Source organism: Pseudophryne corroboree, chromosome 6, assembly GCF_028390025.1.
Source record: "Pseudophryne corroboree isolate aPseCor3 chromosome 6, aPseCor3.hap2, whole genome shotgun sequence".
NCBI lineage: Eukaryota > Metazoa > Chordata > Amphibia > Anura > Myobatrachidae > Pseudophryne > Pseudophryne corroboree.
Genome location: NC_086449.1, coordinates 109,233,859 through 109,254,572, shown reverse-complemented (window position 1 = coordinate 109,254,572; position 20,714 = coordinate 109,233,859). Strand labels below are relative to the sequence as shown.

The window sequence follows — 20,714 nt, the reverse complement described above, 5'->3', positions numbered from 1 at the left end:
TTATAGGGACGAAAGGACTGAAGCTGAAAAGACGGTGTCTTTTTCTGCAGAGATGTGACTTAGGGTAAAAACGGTGGATTTTCCAGCAGTTGCCGTGGCCACCAGGTCCGATGGACCGACCCCAAATAACTCCTCTTCCTTTATACGGCAATACACCCTTGTGCCGTTTGGAATCTGCATCACCTGACCACTGTCGTGTCCATAAACATCTTCTGGCAGATATGGACATCGCACTTACTCTTGATGCCAGAGTGCAAATATCCCTCTGTGCATCTCGCATATATAGAAATACATCCTTTAAATGCTCTATAGTCAATAAAATACTGTCCCTGTCAAGGGTATCAATATTTTTAGTCAGGGAATCCGACCAAGCCACCCCAGCTCTGCACATCCAGGCTGAGGCGATCGCTGGTCGCAGTATAACACCAGTATGTGTGTATATACTTTTTATGATATTTTTCCAGCCTCCTGTCAGCTGGCTCCTTGAGGACGGCCCTATCTATAGACGGTACCGCCACTTGTTCTGATAAGCGTGTGAGCGCCTTATCCACCCTAAGGGGTGTTTCCCAACGCGCCCTAACTTCTGGCGGGAAAGGGTATACCGCCCATATTTTCTATCGGGGGGAACCCACGCATCATCACACACTTCATTTAATTTATCTGATTCAGGAAAAACTACGGTAGTTTTTTCACATCCCACATAATACCCTCTTTTGTGGTACTTGTAGTATCAGAAATATGTAACACCTCCTTCATTGCCCTTAACGTGTGGCCCTAATAAGGAATACGTTTGTTTATTCACCGTCGACACTGGATTCAGTGTCCCTGTCTGTGTCTGTGTCGACCGACTAAAGTAAACGGGCGTTTTAAAAACCCCTGACGGTGTTTTTGAGACGTCTGGACCGGTACTAATTGTTTGTCGGCCGTCTCATGTCGTCAACCGACCTTGGCGCGTGTTGACATTATCACGTAATTCCCTAAATAAGCCATCCATTCCGGTGTCGACTCCCTAGAGAGTGACATCACCATTACAGGCAATTGCTCCGCCTCCTCACCAACATCGTCCTCATACATGTCGACACACACGTACCGACACACAACACACACAGGGAATGCTCTGATAGAGGACAGGACCCACTAGCCCTTTGGAGAGACAGAGGGAGAGTTTGCCAGCACACACCAAAAACGCTATAATTATATAGGGACAACCTTATATAAGTGTTTTCCCTTATAGCATCTTTTTTATATATTTCTAACGCCAAATTAGTGCCCCCCCTCTCTGTTTTAACCCTGTTTCTGTAGTGCAGTGCAGGGGAGAGCCTGGGAGCCTTCCCTCCAGCCTTTCTGTGAGGGAAAATGGCGCTGTGTGCTGAGGAGATAGGCCCCGCCCCTTTTTCGGCGGCCTCGTCTCCCGCTCTTAACGGATTCTGGCAGGGGTTAAATATCTCCATGTAGCCCCCGGAGGCTATATGCGAGGTATTTTTAGCCAAAAAAGGTTTTCATTTGCCTCCCAGGGCGCCCCCCTCCCAGCGCCCTGCACCCTCAGTGACTGCCGTGTGAAGTGTGCTGAGAGGAAAATGGCGCACAGCTGCAGTGCTGTGCGCTACCTTAAGAAGACTGAGGAGTCTTCTGCCGCCGATTCTGGACCTCTTCTCGTTTCAGCATCTGCAAGGGGGCCGGCGGCGAGGCTCCGGTGACCATCCAGGCTGTACCTGTGATCGTCCCTCTGGAGCTAATGTCCAGTAGCCAAGAAGCCAATCCATCCTGCACGCAGGTGAGTTCACTTCTTCTCCCCTAAGTCCCTCGTTGCAGTGATCCTGTTGCCAGCAGGACTCACTGTAAAATAAAAAACCTAAGCTAAACTTTTCTAAGCAGCTCTTTAGGAGAGCCACCTAGATTGCACCCTTCTCGGCCGGGCACAAAAATCTAACTGAGGCTTGGAGGAGGGTCATAGGGGGAGGAGCCAGTGCACACCACCTGATCCTAAAGCTTTACTTTTTGTGCCCTGTCTCCTGCGGAGCCGCTATTCCCCATGGTCCTTTCAGGAACCCCAGCATCCACTAGGACGATAGAGAAATATCACTAAGTGTGTACGCACCTTTAGTCGCAATGCAACTTGTATATTGTGTGCGACTGAGTCTGTATACGGAGTAGAGCAGAACTTGTATTGGAAAAAGTTGTGGCGGCTACTTCATGTACAGATTCAGAAACTCAGTTACACACAGATATACAAGTGCCATACATCAAATTAATCAGCACAGTCTCTTTGTGCATCCTAGCCACATTGCCATGCGACTGAGCCACATTTTCATCTATAATAGAAGCAAAATACACCAGACACTAGTAGATTTTCACACAATCCAGCGTGTCAATAGGGGCTGTTTGGCTTTACTGCAGCAAAGATGTATAGAGGACCCATCTGTATTTATTCATAAAATATATCCATCTCTATAGCTATATATATCTATCTATATACACACACACACACACACACACACACACACACACACGCGTATACATAAAATATTATATATATATATATATATATATATATATATATATATATATATATATATATATATATATATATATATATATATATATATATATATATATATATATACACACATACATATATACACATACATACATACATACAGTGCTCGAAGTGGGCTGGTATACACCGGTATAGCATACTGGCACTTCAAGCACTGATCCCTGCCGCCTTTCAAATTCCGTGCTGTCACGCCCTGGAACTGGCAGCCAATCAGGAGTGGTTGCGCGGCCACTCCTGATTGGCTGCCAATCCGTAGATTTCAAATGGTGGCGCCACGATCATAGGGACCGAAGGCCATCTCCACACCGCCGCTGCCCCAGGCTTTCTCCTCTTCCCCGCCGCTGCCGCCCATGTCATCCTCTGTACCACCGTCCAGGCCCTTCTCCTGGTCACCGCCGCAGCCCAGGGCATTCTCCTCACCGCCACCGACCACAGCCCCGTCTACTACTCATCAGGTACTGTCCCTCTCCTTGAATTTTGGCTCAATCCGTGGTGCATAATGTGAATTTTGGCTCATACTGGGTGGCATATTGTGAATTTTGAATCATACTGTGGAAATTTTGCTCATTCAGTGTGGCATAATGTATAAGGGACAACAGTACTAGATAGTATAAGGGGTCCTACTATTGTGGTGCGTTATATGTGTATAATGGGTATATGATGTGGTACACTACACTTAAGAACACCCCCCTTTTTCCGAAGCGCATAGTTATAACCTTCACTTTTCCATACCCCCACTTCAAATATATATATATATATATATATATATATATATATATATATATATATATATATATACACACACACACAATAAATAAATGGGGCTTTCCTGACAATCACTTCAGGTCAATGCCACCATCACTAACTAATGAACTTCTGCCTGTAGCTACAATGTTGTCTACACTACATTAGAGCTGCTTATTAGTAATTAGCAAGTCTATCAGCTACATAGTCTATCAGCTACATAGAAAGAGACCAGTAAGTGCAAAAGATCAGAAATGTTTTATTCACTTTTATTACCATTTCACAGTGCAGAATAGTAAAACATGCTCAAGTAACAACTGCCTTGAAGCAGGATTTGGGAGAATGTTTATTAAGATTCAAAATACTTTGGAGCAAATACAAATTCAGATGTTATGTATTAGACACATGCAGAGACACAGATATAAAGTAATATATCAGCATGTTCCTTTCAGCACACATCACCTACACAGTGTACAGTCATTCTGATAGTCACTAGGAAGTAGTGACAGTAACGAGGCACGCTGCAGTGTCACAGACCAATGGCTTCTAGTGATCAGCTCACGCAATGACCGCACCCCACTGCGTGTAGGCATTAAGGTATACTGTGAGCGAAAGCCTGCCAGACTCTACATCTAAATCTAAGCCAAATGTAGGATTAGACGCATCTTCATACTCCATCCAATACTTTCACTAATGAGTAAATAGCACTGGGGTTTGGAAGTCCCTGGATTTTACATCAGTAAGAATATATTATGGGTAGTATGGATGGTGTAATGGTTAGCATTACTGCCTCACAGCACTGAGGTCATAAGTTCGATTCCTACCATGGCCCTGTGTGGAATTTGTATATTCTCCACATACTTGCGTGGGTTTCCTGCAGGTACTGCGGTTTCCTCCCACAATCCAAAAATATACAGGTAGGTTAACTGGCTCCCAACAAAATTTAACCCTAGTGTGAATGTGTGTGCGCTATATAAATAAACTGGTAAATAAATAAATAAATATATGGAACATTAAACACAGATTCAATTGTTTTGCGCACCTGATCTCCCATCAAAAGTCATGGGAGGTCGCGGGGCACAATTAAATTTTGTTTCATTTATCATGCTCACGCCCAGACAGGCTAGGTTTAGCAGCGTAAAACAGGCATATCCGACCAAAGTTGCTGAGGCCTTTTGGCACATTTCATCGCGCCAGCAGAAAAGTGTCTCCCCATGGCTCAGCATGCCTGAATGGAGCAACAATTTAATTGCTCCACTGGCTGCTGCGGGGACAAACAATTGAATTTCCCCTGGTGAAATTCTATGTGCTTGGGGTACTACATTTGTTTTTCTATCCAAAGACAGAAACTTACATTACTTGTTTTGCATTAAGTAAACATCAGAATACATTTCCATAGTGTTGAAGTTGCCATAAAGCTTTCCCGTAATAAGTGAAACTACTTATCCTATATAATAAAAGGCTAACTGCTCCTCACCTCTGTTATGTGCACCGGTGGCCACTGGAGGCCGCCACACAGACAAAATGAAAATAAAAGTGATCATGCAGGGAGATGGTACAGCCTGCAGCTAAATACGTAAATACACTGATTTGACTGTTTCACACTTGCGAGAGAGAGAGCGGGTAGGGGCAGGTTTTTGGTGTAGCAGTTGCCATTTATAACAACGTTTCATATTCAAAGTTGACTGGATTTTCTATCCTTTTGTTTTATTTCCACTTACATTAATCTAACACTGCTCATAACCTGTGTGGTGCTGCGAGCAGTCACTGAAAGGACAAGAACACACACACACCCTATGTACACTGAACTCCCCACCATATACTGCCCTTATATATACACTGCACCCTCATATCCCTCCATACAGTGACCCCTATATCCAGGTCACATCCCTCCTCCATATGCTGCTTCCGCGAAATACTGGGGCGTGGATCATAGGGGCAACCACACTTAGGTCAACATGGTCTCTAGGTCGACATGTACAAGGTCATCATGAGTTTAAAAAAAATTATTGTAGTTTTTTCCGTAGAGTGACGGTACGCCCAATTAGTGCAGAGTTTCCCCTCACATGGCTCGCCATGCTTCGGGCAAGGTGCCACACTCGGCACAGGTTATAGTTCCAAATTGTAGTCCACGTGGATCGTAAAGTTAAAAAAATAAAAATAAAATTTTAAAAAGTGAAAAACTCATGTCGACCTAAAGACCAGATACCCAAATACTGCATCCTCTGCACCCCTAGGTTACTTGTCATCCCGGGACTCAGCAACAAGTAGCAGCAGTAACCAGGAAACAGATGTAGGAACTAGATGGTCCCGCAGCACTCAGAATGGAGGCACCGGGGACACGTGTGACCACTTACCAGCAGGGGGAGAAGGGGAATCAGTCCGGCAGGAAGGGGTGAGACCCTGTGTGAGATGAGCAGTGCAGTGACTGGGCGGAGGATGGGTCAGCTGAACTGCCTTACATATACTGCACGCCGGTGGAGGGGCAAGGTCCTGGGCATGCCCTACCCACACCCCGAACAGGCTATGCCCAGACCCATCCGGCCAGCTGCTGGTGGCTACTGGTGTCCTCTACCCCCAGACTGGGCAAGAGCTGTGCAGGGACTGGTGAGCTTACACGTGCCAGTACTGGTGTATATAGTGCAACATTATTATAGCCTGCCCATTACAGACAGAGATATACTGTATATCGCTCTCTCTCCAGAAACTCAGCAATGCCTGTAGGAGTAGAGGCCTCCTCCCCCCCCCCCCCCCCCCTCCCTCCCTATACTCTGGCCCTGGAGGCCATCATTTTGACAAGCTTTTAACTAGTTACGTATAAGCGGATTTCGACAAAAAAACATTAAGTACACACTCAGTGGTTGCTTTATTAGGTACAGCTGCTCATTAATACAAAGCCAAACTTGAGGCAACTAAATGTATAAATGTATGAAGTGATGGTCAAAAGGTTCAGTTGTTCAGACAAAACACCAGAATGGGGAAGAAATGTAAGCTGTGATTTTGGACTGTGCAAATTATTGGCACATGACAGGGTGATTCGACTATCAGAAACTGGTAATCTTTTGAGACTTTCATGCACAACAGGTTCTTAGGGATATACTTACTAAATGGTGGCCTGGCTTAGCATTGCATTGAAAAACCAATAATTAGTAAATTATCAAAGCAGAGTTTCTCAACTTCGGCCCTCAAGGCACATTAATGCTGGTTACACTAGGTTTCTTCTGTAATCCCCTTTTTCAATGTCTGTAAGAAAGTCATCTTTTGAGTATCTATGACTAGCTATGTATAATAACAAGCACTAACAGCCCGCTCCGTGTCATTCTGTGACATAATCAAGCTGCCAGTATATAGGACACAGGGTCTGAACAATCAGAGATGGAAGTCACAGAAACCTCTGCCCACACTGACACCTAATGCTACGGTATTTATGGCAGAGGGAGTGGCACAGTTTTGACAATTTTTGTACTCTAATTCCAAATAGGTTTTCCAAACCCAGAGTGTCCTGATGGTCAGAAAACAAAGTGAATACTTGCTGTGTCGCTGCCATATGATTTTTTAACTAAATATTTAAGCATTTTACATTTACTAGAACACGCTGTAATGCCCTTTCATCAAAAAGACAGTTAATATAGGTCAATGGTTCGACTCCCACCTAACAATGCAGAATTTGTATATTCTCCCCGTACTTGCTTGGGTTTCCGCTGGATACTCTGTTGTCCTCCCGGTTTTGGTATGAATGGTCAACCATGTTAAGGTCAGCAGTCATTAGGTCGACATGGACAAATAGTCGACACTTGAAAATGGCAACACGGTTTTTGAACTGTTTTTGGTGTCTTTTTCCGTAACATGACCAGGAACCCCAATTAGTGTACTGCGTTCCCTTGAATGGCTCACGCTGCAGGCAACGTTCCGAGCGCAGGTTACTATTCCCAATCGTAGTCTACGTGGATGGTAACTAATTTTTTTAAAAGCCCAGTCGACATTTTCATGTGTCGACCTATCCTGTGTTGACAATTTGTCCATGTCAACCAATAGTGGTTGACCTACATAGGGTCGACCTTCCAAACGAATACAGTCCTCCCACAATCCAAAAATATACTGGTAGGTTAATTTGCTCCCAACATAAAAATTAACCCTAGTGTGTAAGTATGCACATGTACATGTGTTTAGGGCCACATGTGTATACAGGCCAAGAGGTTCTGATCTGCCGTCAAATTCTATGGGCGTAATCAAATTGTTTTTCGTCAAGGGACATCAGGGGGTGATATTATGATTACATTTTATTTATAGGGCGCCACAAGTGTTTCGCAGCGCCGTACAAAAGACAGTACAGGGAGACAAAACTTAGCATTACAGTAAATAAATAACAAAAAGTGTACAGGTAACAAGGAGCACCACAATTCTCAAAACATAATACAGCTAAGATGTAAGTAGTGAGGGCGTGATCATCGTACTACTTGGGGCTGGCGGCCATAGCTAGAGATGAGCCTTTACCAGCAGGAGAAAAAGCGGGCAAGGATGTTCGCTGAGTAGGAGAGAGCTGTGAGTGAAATGTGTCGAGAAGAGGGCTTTGACAACAGGAGGAAAGAGGGCCCTGCTCTGAAGAGCTAACAATCTAGTGGGAAAGGGCGACAGCCAGATGACAGGTGCAAGCAAGCGGGAGGTAGCCTGATGGCAGTATGTAAACAAAGCAAAGCTGTTCAAGGCATGAGGTAGGGGGAATAGAGGAGCTGCCTCAGGCCTAGGTTATGCATCGGAGGAGTACGCATTGATGAATAGGTGGGCTTTCACTGCCCGTTTGAAGCTTTGCAAGGTCGGAGAGAGTCTAATGGAGTGGGGGAGCGCGTTCCACTGAAGGGGTGCAGTACGGGCAAAATCTTGAACTCGTGCATGGGAAGCAGTGACCAGAGCAGAGGAGAGGCGACGGTCATTGGCCGACCGTAGCGGGCGGGCGTATAAAGGGAGAGGAGGTTGGAGATGTAGGGAGCAGTGGAACTGGAGATAGCCTTGTATGTGAGGGTAAGGAGTTTGATGAGGATTCTGTAGGGGAATGGGAACCAGTGTAGATTTTGTTGAAGGGGAATGGCAGATGTGGAGCGCGCAAGATGAGAGCAAGTGAGGCCAGTGAGGAGAACATTGCAGTAGTGGAGTCATGAGAAGACCAGTGGATGATAAGTTTAGTTGCACTCTGGGAGAGAAATGGCCTGATGCAAGCAATGTTGCGTAGCTGGAACTGACAGGATTGCGCCAGAGCTTGGATGTGAGGTGCAAAGGAGAGGGAGGAGTCAAAACGGACGCCAAGGCAGAGGAGTTGGGGAACAGGGGAGATGATGGTGTGGTCAACAGTGATAGAGATATTGGTAGGGGGTGTTACTCTGGCTGGGGGAAAGATAATGAGTTCAGTTTTGTCCATGTTGAGCTTCAGAGAGCGCTCAGACATCCAGGAGGAGATGGCGGAGAGGCAGCTGGAAACCTGAGAGAGGACAGATCAGGCGAGGAGAGGTAGAGTTGTGGGTCATCAGCATAGAGATGGTATTGAAGGCCAAAGGAGTTAATGAGCGCACCCAGGGAGAACAGAAGGGGGCCTAGGACAGAACCCTGAGGGACACCAACAGGAAATATGGAAGGGTGTGAGGTGGTGCCAGAGGCAGACACAGAGAAGGAGCGGTTTGTGAGGTAAGAGGTAAACCAGTCAAGGACAGTGCTAGAGAGGCCAACGTTTTGGAGTGTGCGGAGGAGGAGAGGATGATCCACGGTGTCAAAGGCTGCAGAGAGGTCCAGAAAGATGAGTAGAGAGAGTAGTGGCCCCTGGATTTGGCCGAAAGCAGGCACCAGGGTAGTCTCGGTGGAGTGGAGTGGGCGGAAGCCAGATTGTAGTGGATCAAGGATGGAATTGGCAGAGAGGTAGCTTGTGAGATGGCTGTAGACCAATCGTTTAAGTAGTTTGGAGGGGAATTGGAGAAGAGAGATGGGGCGGTAGCTAGTGAGTGATGAAGGGTCGAGGTCGTTTTTTTTTTTTTTTGAGAGTAGGTGAGACCAGAGCATGTTTGAATGGTGAGGGAAAGATGCCGGTAGAGAGCAATAGGTTAAAGAGGTGAGCAAGGTCGGAGTAGGCAGTGGGGGAGAGGGAGCGGAGAAGACGGGAGGGCAGGGGGTAGGTTGAGGGGGGGGGGGGCTAAGATGAGGGACTTCCTTGTCTGAGGTGGGACGGAAGCAGGACAAGGTGGGATAGATGGAGGGGAGGGATGATGGGGGCAGGAGGACAGCAGAGGGGTGATGGGAGGAGATGTCTTGTTGGATATCCTCAATTTTGGAGATGAAGAAGGAGGTAAAGTCAGTGGCAGTGGGTGAGGTTATTCAATTTTTAGTTTTAGGGGGTTTTTTTTATCATGCTGATCGCACCCAGACAGGTCAGGTTTAGCCGCGTAAAATGGCTAAACCTGACCAAAGTGCTGAGTGAGACGTGAAAAGTGCCAATTGGACACCCAAACGGGTAACTTATCTCACATTTCAGCTCGCCATCACCGGTGCTGGGAGCTGAAATGTGTCTCCCATTGGCTCAACATGCCAGAATGGAGCAACAATTGAATTGCTCCATTGGGTGCCATCTAATGGTGGCCGCGGGGAGAAACAATTGAATTCCCCCCTATGTTTCTATGTTTTACACAGAGTAGAACTGGCACACTGCAAACACAGAAAGAAAAGCATATTACAATAAAACATGCTGTACATTGTAAAATGAAGAAAGAGGGACACAATCATAACACATCGGTAGCACTTCCATTCAGATCCACGTTCTGTCACAACAGCATCACACAGGGGTCGATTCAATTCACAGACAGTTGAATAGGCCGGAGCTATTCAATAGAGCGCCAAGTGACATTTAATTGTCGGGAATTCTTCTCTCACACCCGGGAGATGAGAGAGGAAAGCAGACAAAAGTGCTGTCGCGAGGCCGATTCTGTCAGGATCAGCATCGCGGCGAGGAGTTAAGTCGGAGAATGCCCGTTCTCCCGACAAATCAACCTGTTAAGTCCGGGAGAACGGGATTTGCAGACTTAACTTGAGCTTAATTGAATAGCGCTGGGAGCTAATTCCCAGCGCTATTAAACGGTCGGTGAATTGTGACCCCATTGTGACTGCAACGTCACACAAAATAAGCAAGTTGGTCTACCGGAATGCCAAGTGCCCTCAACATCTGGAACTGAAATGAGTCTATAGTGTGAATGTCATAACACGTGTACAACAACATTCTGTGAGGTTAGTCATAAATCATGCACCACTAACCATTTAGATCATATAGACATACTCTATAATGCTTGACAATTACAAATTCATACAGCAGAATAATTAAACAAAATGAAACAGAGGCTCTACTTGCAAGCTTACAATCTAAAGGAAACTGAGGCCAGTAATTTATCGCGGGTGAAAAATGGGGGGTAGCCTCGCTATTCAATTGGACTCCCGATAGCCTTGTTTACTGCCTGTTAAAGTAGTGTGTGAACAGGCATTAAGCAAAGAATTCGTGAAAAGTCCACGGATTTGTATGTTAACAGTTATTGCACCCATTAACACGCTATCTGGGAATTTTTTACAACCTGCTGAGGCAGATGAAAAAAAAATACCCAATAACTCCTGGCTTGGGGGCTAATTGGATAGCCCCCAAGCCAGGCGAATCAATTAGTCTGCAGTAATCAAGCGCAGCTACCTGAATTCTGGTCTAAGTGCTTAGTGGCACATAAATGTTGGGTTGGAGTCACTAGGTTGCTTGAGCATGCAAAGATAATCAGTTTTGTATGAGCCATGTATAGGGCTGGTAATCAGGAAAAATAGCCTTCGGGGTTGAGAAGGTGGCTTAGGAATTCAACAAGCTTGCCTACAGAAGGTGTTTTCAAATGTTTGGAGGCTATGAGAAAATCTTGTTATACAAGGTATAAAATTCCACAAGCTAGGTGCAGCCAGATATGAGTCCTGTAACCGGGAATAGGAGTGATTAAATAAGGATGCATGAGGACCACAGATCTTACTCAAAGCAGAGCTAGTGAGAAGATGCATATTGGAACAGCTTTGTTATAGTGACTTGATGTTAGAAGAAGGGTTTTACATTTCAAACAGTGAAGTACAGACAAGCATGTAGGGCCTGACAGAGTGGAGCAGAAGTATGCTTTACAAGAATAACTAGTCTAGCCACTAATCACAATGAATTATAGGGGTGAAAGTCTAGTTAACAATACTGCAGTTGTGATAATCATGAGTCCATGAAAGACATTTTTTTCAAGACGTATGTGGAGATCTCTCTGAGAAGCATCCAACTCAAGTCAGATTGGAGGAGGGGAATTCAATTAGCGGCAAAACCGCAGCAGTTTACTGCGATTTCCATTTTCACATCATTTTAGTTGCAAAAATTGACTTTAAGGGTATGCGTGCTCCCGCGATTCGCCCAATTCAAATGCAAAGAAGTGAAAACGGGATTACTGCAAAATATTATTGCTGAACGTGAAAATTGGGTAAATCTGTCTGTACCACCCAAAAAAGCTAAACAAATATCGGATAACAGTATAAACATTTATTATTGGTTATAATAAACGTATTTCTGGTAGTTAAATTGGTTCAAATAGCTGTTATATGCATTTTTTTTTAATAAAAAAAGAAAATTATAGAAAGCTATTTTTGTCAGCAAAAGAAGTGCTAAAATCAAACTTGGGGTATATAAAATGGGTATAAGTATATACTTGAGTAATTTAGGGGTCACTTGTCCCACTCAAAGCACCCCAATATATCTGTACCATATCTTGTACCCCAATTTCCAAAATTTCCAAAATTGGGGTACAAGGTATGGTGCAAAAATCATTTTGCACTTTTTCACCCCAAAAATGACATGTCATTATTGGCCAATTTAAAATAATTAAAAACTTCTAAGTGCCTAATTAGTCATTCAAGGGGTTGTCCCAGGGCTTCAGAACTAAATTCCAACATTTTTAACTTAAAATAGGGATTTTCCCCAAATTTATCACTTGCTCAGATTTGGTGAATTGAAAATTGCGGTAAAATTACCGCAAAAAATGTTTTCACAGACAATGGAATAGGCGCTTTCCCGAATTTACCGCAACTGAATTTCCCCCCCGAGTGTGTGGAATAAAAACCAACCTTGACGTCACAGCTGGGCAGCCAAATCTAAATACCCACTCAGCTGGGCGCCCTGACCAATACATTGAGCGGCCAATTGGTAAAGGGTCTATTCATGAAGCAGTGAAAAGAATGGAGAAGTTGCCCATGCAAACCAATCAGCTGCTCTGTATGATTTTATAGTATGCAAGTTATAAATGTTACTTCAGTGCTGATTGATGGCAAATTCTCCACTGGCTCACTTCTCTATACTTTTCACTGCTTCATGAATAGACCCCTAAGTGTGTATACTTACCTGGATTTGCTGATCAGTCAGTGCAACTGTGGGTCCGCAAACATGTCGGTCAGGTGTGTTCCCAGCTTTACTGTCATTTTTCAAACATATCCTGTCAAGTGACAGTTAGGAGCCAATTGGTTGGTACTTAATATCTCTCCAAACATTGATGCATATGCCTCCCAGAGAGAATGGATACATATGGATATCTGCAAAGAGGTAACCCTGAAATCCAAAAGGAGCTTAATCGTTTTATTACAGAAGTGGCTGGGACCAAGCACCGAGGGTTGATGCTAGATCTAAATGGTTTAAGGGACCTTTTCCGTCAGGGGGAGGAGCCACGACACAAGGGGGAGAAGCTAGGGCAGCGGGATAGTTCCTCTACTATCCACGCCACCAACTATTACCTTTAGTAATCAGGTGACGAGCGAAGTGAGCCACCGAGCCCTAAGCGCGGAGAGCGAAGCAAGCCCGCGAGGGTACTTTTCGGGTACCCTGTTCGGCCGTAGCTCCTCCCCCTGGTGACGTGTCTCCTCCCCTAGGTACGTCAGAAGTTCCCTTCTCCCACTCCGATATAGAATCGACCAAGCACCGAGCATGGTGGTAATCCAGCGAGAAGTGGAGAAAGGGTGGTTCTAGAGAAATGAACACTGATATAGCGATATGGTAAGTACTGTAGGCTAATAACCAAGATAGGACAATGACCTGGATAACCACAATATGCAGTGTTTGTACAAGATGTGAGAAAAGTACATGCCTCTTAGGTCGCTTGGAGAGGATTGAAAATTAATAGACAGAACAGTAACCTGAGACACAAATCAGGTCAGGATATATTTTGCATAGTAAGAGTGATTGCATCTTTCAAAAATAGTGGTATGACCCAACTGGTCAGGAAGACATTAAAGAATATTATACCCCTTTTCCACTAGCTCAAAAAACCCTGGTTTTTGCACGGGGTCACGCATCAACACGGGTTTGACATCAGCTCCAAGCACCAGCCAGAAGACCCTACACCTGGCACGGAACCGACCCGGGATATTCCCAGGTCGGCGCCATTGTAAAATGGGGTAATGTCTCGGGTCTGACCTGGCTTGGAACAGTGTTCCAAATCCCAGGTCAGACCCGCGACTTCTAGTGGAAAAGGGTTACTAATAAAAGAGGGATAGAAGTTATGGATCCAAAAGATGGATAGTTGGAAGATATATAAATGCTCTATTTCTTGGGGGGTATTCAATTGTTTTATCGCGCCCGATCTCCCGTCTTAAGTGACAGGCGATCTCAGAGCAATATTCAATGATTCTTATCATGCCCATTAGAGTCGGGTTTAGGTATGCAAAGCACCAACACCCTCTTAATCTAATAGACGCAAGCGTGAAAAGTTCCGTTTGGGCACCCAAACGGCTCTCTTTACGCGCATTTCAGCTTGCCACCCCCGATGGTAGTGAGCTGAAAAATGCAGTTCTCGCAACAGTCGGCAGCAACAAGCGAATAGCTGCCGGCAGGCTGGCACCGCAACCCGTGATATCAATTGAGCCTCGCCCAAAATAAAAACTAAGGGGTCGATTCAATTCTGCGCATACTGAATAGCGCCGGGAGGGAAGTCCTGGAGCTGTTCAATTCAGTGCGATGCTATGTCAGAGAATGTTCATACCCCTGGACTGAACAGGGTGTTTAGTCGTAAGAACGGACATTCTCCGACTAAACTGCCTCTCCACCATGCTGTTTACGCGGCGCTAGGTCACAAAACAGCATCGCGGACCTAGTTTTGTCGGAATTCCAGGAGTGCAACAAGAAATCCTCTAGTCGGACAGCATCACGTTGAAATGATTAACACCGGGAGCTCCCTCCCGTCACTATTCAATCCACATTGAATTGATCCCTATTATATAAGACATCGCAGCAGGCAAAAAATGTGCGCAGCTTAGTACTGGTCACGGTTGTGCAATGGCATTTACTCTGAATGTGTTCCTAAAGAAACCAGAAAATTAGAATATTCACTCAAGCCCAAAGCAAAAGTCAGTTAAGCAATAACAGTTACCAGAGGTCAAAAAGCCCCCACTACTCCTACTCAATAAATCTGTACTAATCACCTGAGCAAAGGTAACAGGAAATGAATGCACCTAACACACTGATAGCACAAAGAAAGTCATACAGTGCAGAGATAAAACAGTTCAAGTTGCTCATTAAATAGATCACTGTGCTGCCAACTATGCATCAGGGGAGATGTGTTCACCAACACAAGGCAAATTTTCACTGTGCACCTTTTGCTTACACACGGAGGCAGCCATTTTGTGGGCTGAACCATTATTCAGCCTCAGTGACCTCATTAGTTCCTAGTAAATATGAAGCTCAAGCACACAACCCAGCCAGGTTAGGTGAAGGCTAGCGCTCCTCACACAAAGTAATACAAGTATTGCATATAACATCATGTAAAAATGTTGTCCACCATAAAAGAGGAAGCATGCGATTTCAGGAGGAAAGTCAATACAGAACTGTTGTGATACAGTATTGTTTATTTTGTTAAAAAAAACACGTGTTCTATTAACACACAATCACTTATCATGAACACACAGAGCAAACGCAAACAGAAAATAGCTCAATGGTGTCCGACTCCAATCTGAAGTGACAGCAGTTTACATAATATAACAATAATTGGTTACATTTTAATAAAAAAACATCTTTGTACAGAGAAGAAATACATAAAAATGGTTCACAATGACTGCCACGTGCTCTAGACCAATAGTGAAAAAAAAAAAATGAAAAAAAAATAATAATAATTATATATATATATATATATATATATATATATATATATATATATATATATATATATATATATACATACACGCTCTTTGGTGTTACTAGGTAACCATATAACAACGGCTGCTGTAAATCCAAATAGACCAATAGTACAGATCTGTTTTTGTCCAAATCCTCCTGACATGTGAACTGCAAGCAGAACAGATAAGATATAGCAGCATTCCTGTGCCGTGCCTTCACCACTAGCTCACATACGCGCTCTACGTAAACAAAGAATATCCGGGGTATCTTACGCTATTGGCGCAACCAGTCCCTCAGCTGTTTCCTGCACCAGTTTACGCAAATTCCGTAGCAATCTCCGCCCATATCGTGAGAACATCTACGAGGCACCGCCCACTCCTCCACGCAAAGAGCGTAAATAGGTAATCCAAGGGATACTCACGTAAACAGAGCAGCTCCCGCCAACATACAACCTACCCCAGTTCCCAGGCTGTCTGCAGTGCCTGAGCCTGGCTCTCGGCGTCTGTGCTGCGGGCAGTGCTCGAGCCTTTCCCTACGTGCAGCCCAGGCCGCAACGTTAGTACACAAGGCAGCTACGTGAAGTGCGTACCAGCGGGACTTTCCCAGCAGCATTACCGCAGCTATACCTGCGCCCCAGCAGCGCGGCTTCCGCTGGCGCAACTAACCTGCACAATGTACGCAAATACCGCAGGTACCTCCAAAAAAATTACGTAACTCCTCCCTCTCAGTTAACTCCCCTGGTTACGCAATGCGGGCCCGGCGTATCCCGCATCCGTGCATAGCCCAGGTCTCTGGCCCTGCGCTCACCTTCGAGGCCTCCCCGGGAGGCGGAGAGACGTAAGGACAGTACGAAGGATCCGGTCGCTAACACGGACAGCCACAGAGCCGGGGTAACGGGCAAGGATTAATGGAGTCGCACCGAGAGCGCACTCCCTCGGCTCCTTCCTCACACAGCGCCGCCGCTACGCACCGTGACGTCACACGCATAGTCTCACGTCGCTCCAAGTCCCTCCCAATCTACTGCACCCCCTCTGCGCATGCTCTAATTGCACCACTGCGTACGCCTCGCCCTGTTGTCTCCTCTGTTTGGTGTGTGAGGGGGAGAGAGCCACGCCCCCTGCTGCGTCACGCAGTCAGCGTGCTCACTGCTGCTGGCTAGTGTCAGGGCAGATGGATGCTGATAGAACCAAGTGGGCTAAAGGAGCCAGGGCTGCTTTTATGCATAGCTGCCTATCTATGAGATATATTTTATATTATTATTATCCTTTATTTATAGGGCGCTATAAGTGATCCGCAGCGCCCCTTACATAGTACATAATCAAATGAGCAAACAAGAAAACAGCACTTACAGTTGAAGACAATATAGGACAGGTATAGAAAACCTGGGGTTAGGTGCCATGAAAGGCAGTAAGGAGTATAAGATTGTGTAAGTAAGAAAAGGAAAGGCACATGAGGAAAGAAGTACCCTGCTCTTGCGAGCTTACGATCTAAAAGGTGAGGAGCTAACAGAGCGGAGTGACACAGAAGGGGTAGACAGTGAGCATAGACAAGAGGGTTAGGAGGAGAATAGGCTGGGTTTGGTGAAGAAGTTGGTCTTGAGAGCCTGTTTGAAGTTTTGTAGAGAGGCGGTGAGGCGGATGGGGAGAGGTAGAGCATTCCAGAGATAGGGAGCAGCATGTGGAAAATCTTGTAGGTAGGAGTGGGAGGAGGTAATCAGTTGGAAGGAGAGACGGCGTGCATTAGCAGAGCGTAGAGGACGGGTGGGAGTGTAAAGAGAGATAAGGTCAGAGATGTAAGAGGGAGAAGAGTGGGTGAGGGCTTTTTAGGTGAGTGTGAGAAGCTTGAATTGGATTCTGAATGGGAAGGGTAGCCAGTGAAGATCCTGCAAGAGAGGGGATGTGGATGTAGTACGTTTGGTGAGGAAGAAGAGACGGGCAGCAGCATTGAAGATAGATTGGAGTGGAGAGAGGCATTTTTTAGGGAGGCCAGATAGGAGATTGCAGTAGTCCAATCTGGAGATGACCAGTGAGTGGATGAGGGTCTTAGTAGTGTCCTGGGTGAGAAAGGTATATATTTATAGATATATATCTGTACATATATACACCCTGCTACCCGCATGCGCATGGCATCTATTCAGTGATAACTGGTTGCTTTGCAGAGCAGCGGTGATCCCAGGCTCCCCAAACCTGCCCCCTGCCTGTGGGAGACTGCAGCCCATGGGCGGGACAGTGTTCAAATAGCGGGACTGTCCAGCTTAAATCGTGTAGTTGGGAGGTATGATATTGGAGTGCCATGGTAGTTTTGGATCCTTCTTGATATTAAGGGTAATGTGTGGGCCTTCTAAAGGCGGGAGGTGTGTAAGGTTGCCCTTGAGGTGTGTAAGGTTGCTCATGACTGATTTAATAACACCAATTCGTATGTGCAACTTGATATATCCTCAACAGTGCATCCAGTGAGAATGCCTGCATACCATAGGCAATTTAATACAGAACTTATCTGGAAGGGTTCAGTATTGTATGCCGGCGGTTGGGCTCCCGGCGACCAGCATACCGGCGCCGGGAGCCCGACCACCGGCTTTCCGATAGTGTGGCGAGCGCAAATTAGCCCATTGCGGGCTCGCTGCGCTCGCCACACTACGGGCACGGTGGCGCGCTGCGCGCGCCACGCTATTTTATTCTCCCTCCAGGGGGTCGTGGACCCCCACGAGGGAGAATAAGTGTCGGTATGCCGGCTGTCGGGATTCCGGCGCCGGTATACTGTGCGCCGGGACCCCGTCAGTCGGCATACTGAAGACCACCCTATCTGGAAATGTCTGTTCTTTCAGATAACTTCTGGCGTAGTGCAGATTCTGGCGTAGTGCAGATTCCACACATTTGTTCCTGCTTCCTTTTATGTTTGTGAGGGTGCCCCCTCACCATGTGATGGACTGACGTCACTCAGCTGTGGCCCTTATATATACTTTTTCATTCTTTACGTTGATCCATATTTCCCTTCTCTAGGTCCTCTAGTGTTGACTTTAGCATGTCCAGCAGGAACCGGAAGGCCTCAGCCACAACTACTCCTATGTTCACTCCTAGAACCAAGGTATTGTCACAAGCTACACACTGTGTGGGGTCATCTTCCCCCAACTCCCCTCCTGAGATGGACATCGACCCGTCTATACACGCCATCCTCACCACTCTGGTAGATGGGATAAAACTGACATTCCAACAGGAACTCAAAAGAGCGGTGAACGATTTCAAATCAGAATTAGCTTCTATTGGAACAAGAACGGACGCCTTGGAGTCCAAAACGGACAAATTATGTCAATATGAGGGTGCAGTAGACTGACAACTCGCTCTCCTGAGATCTGAAGTTGATGACCTAAAGCAGGAGTGGGGAACCTCCGGCCCGCGGGCCGTGTAAGGCCAGCGAAGCCGTTTGCTCCGGCCCACCCGCTTCTCTGTGAGACACGCCGCCGCTCAGTCCGGCGGCGTGTCTCATCTGTCTGGACAGGGACTCAGGAGGAGAGCGCGGCTGTCGGGTGGGAGCGGCGGCGTGTAGAACTTGAAACCAGCCGCCGGTTCGTGAGCCAATCAGAGCTCGCGGACCGGCAGCCAATCAGGAGCCGCAGCTGCCAGTCCGCGAGCTCTGATTGGCTCTCGAACCGGCGGCTGGTTTCAAGTCCTACACGCCGCCGCCCAACATAGCCGCGCTCTCCTCCGTGTCCCGCCGAACGAAGCAGCGGTAAGCAGCACAGGGGGGGGGGGGCATCTGTATACCTGGCACTGTGGGGACATCTGTATACCTGGCACTGTGAGGGGCATTTGTATACCTGGCACTGTGGGGGGCATCTGTATACCTGGCACTGTGGGGACATCTGTATACCTGGCACTGTGTGGGGCATCTGTATACCTGGCACTGTGGGGACATCTGTATACCTGGCACTGTGGGGGTCATCTGTATACCTGGCACTGTGGGGGGATCTGTATACCTGGCACTGTGGGGGGATCTGTATACCTGGCACTGTGGGGACATCTGTATACCTGGCACTGTGGGGACATCTGCATACCTGGCACTGTGGGGACATCTGCATACCTGGCACTGTGAGGGGCATTTGTATACCTGGCACTGTGGGGGGCATTTGTATACCTGGCACTGTGGGGGCATCTGTATACCTGGCACTGTGGGGGCATCTGTATACCTGGCACTGTGAGGGGCAATTGTATACCTGGCACTGTGGGGGCATTGGTATACCTGGCACTGTGGGGGCATCTGTATACCTGGCACTGTGAGGGGCATTTGTATGCCTGGCACTGTGAGGGGCATTTGTATACCTGGCACTGTGGGGGCAATTGTGGATCTGGCACTGCACTATTGGGGGCATATGTGTATCACGTCCCATTTTAACTGGCCACACCCATTTCTTTGGCGCGCGCGCGCGCCTCCGGCGCGCACACACAGTGCCTATAAGGGGCAGACCTACTGGGGGGCAGGGTAATTTTTTAAGTTGAGAATTTTTGTATGTCCCCCGAAGGATTTTATAAATATCCACATGGCCCTTGGTAGAAAAAAGGTTCCCCACCCCTGACCTAAAGGAAAAACAAGAGGATTTAGAAAATAGATTGCGCAGGAACAACCATAGGGTCAGGAATGTACCTGAGACGGTCTCTCTCACGGCCCTACCTGCATTTCTTAAGGACCTCTTCAGGCATATTCTCCCTGAGCTTCAAGAGGATGAGCTCCTTCTAGACAGAGCGCACAGTGCGCTCAGGGCTAAACCGCCCCCTAGCCAACAACCTAGAGATATCGTCGTTAGATTACATTACTTTCAAACGAATCTAGTGTGGATTTTATTTTTGACAATATTACTTAGCACAATTTGTCAAAGTCGAAAAATATCGTAATACATATGCCTTGTACTAACCCCATGCACATGCCCGCTGCGCGTGCACTCGCTCTGCCGTGCGTGCGCATATCCGCATTTTGCGTAACGGAGCTTTCACGGCCATGCGCCTCGGCGCGTGGTATGCGCATTTACGGTAGAGTTTGTGAGCGTGTAGCGTGTTATTAGAACATTACATATTTAACCCACATAGCGTACATTTTAGATATAGTTCCCCTAGACCATGTCAGCGAGTATTACTAGTTTAAACAGTTCCTGGACAGAGAGATTTGCCTTTGCATGATAGGAAGGGTCAGATAAAGGTTGGAAGGTGATGTCTAGTATCCAGCTGTAGGGTATTTTGAGGG

General features: G+C 46.5%; 1 protein-coding gene across 8 annotated transcripts in view; it reads right to left on the bottom strand.

The window, feature by feature from the left end:
• The window catches only part of BRD4 (bromodomain containing 4), a 200,702-nt gene extending 184,212 nt beyond the window's left edge, over nt 1-16,490 (bottom strand). For 3 of the 8 annotated variants that reach the window (XM_063931640.1, XM_063931643.1, XM_063931641.1), the window contains exon 1: nt 15,547-15,636. The gene's annotated coding sequence lies outside the window, so the exon portion shown is untranslated. Of the gene's footprint in view, nt 1-15,546; nt 15,639-16,289 lie in introns of those variants that run through there. The other 5 variants (XM_063931642.1, XM_063931644.1, XM_063931646.1 and 2 more) reach the window with 4 other exon arrangements.
• Nucleotides 16,491-20,714: the final 4,224 nt, after the last annotated feature.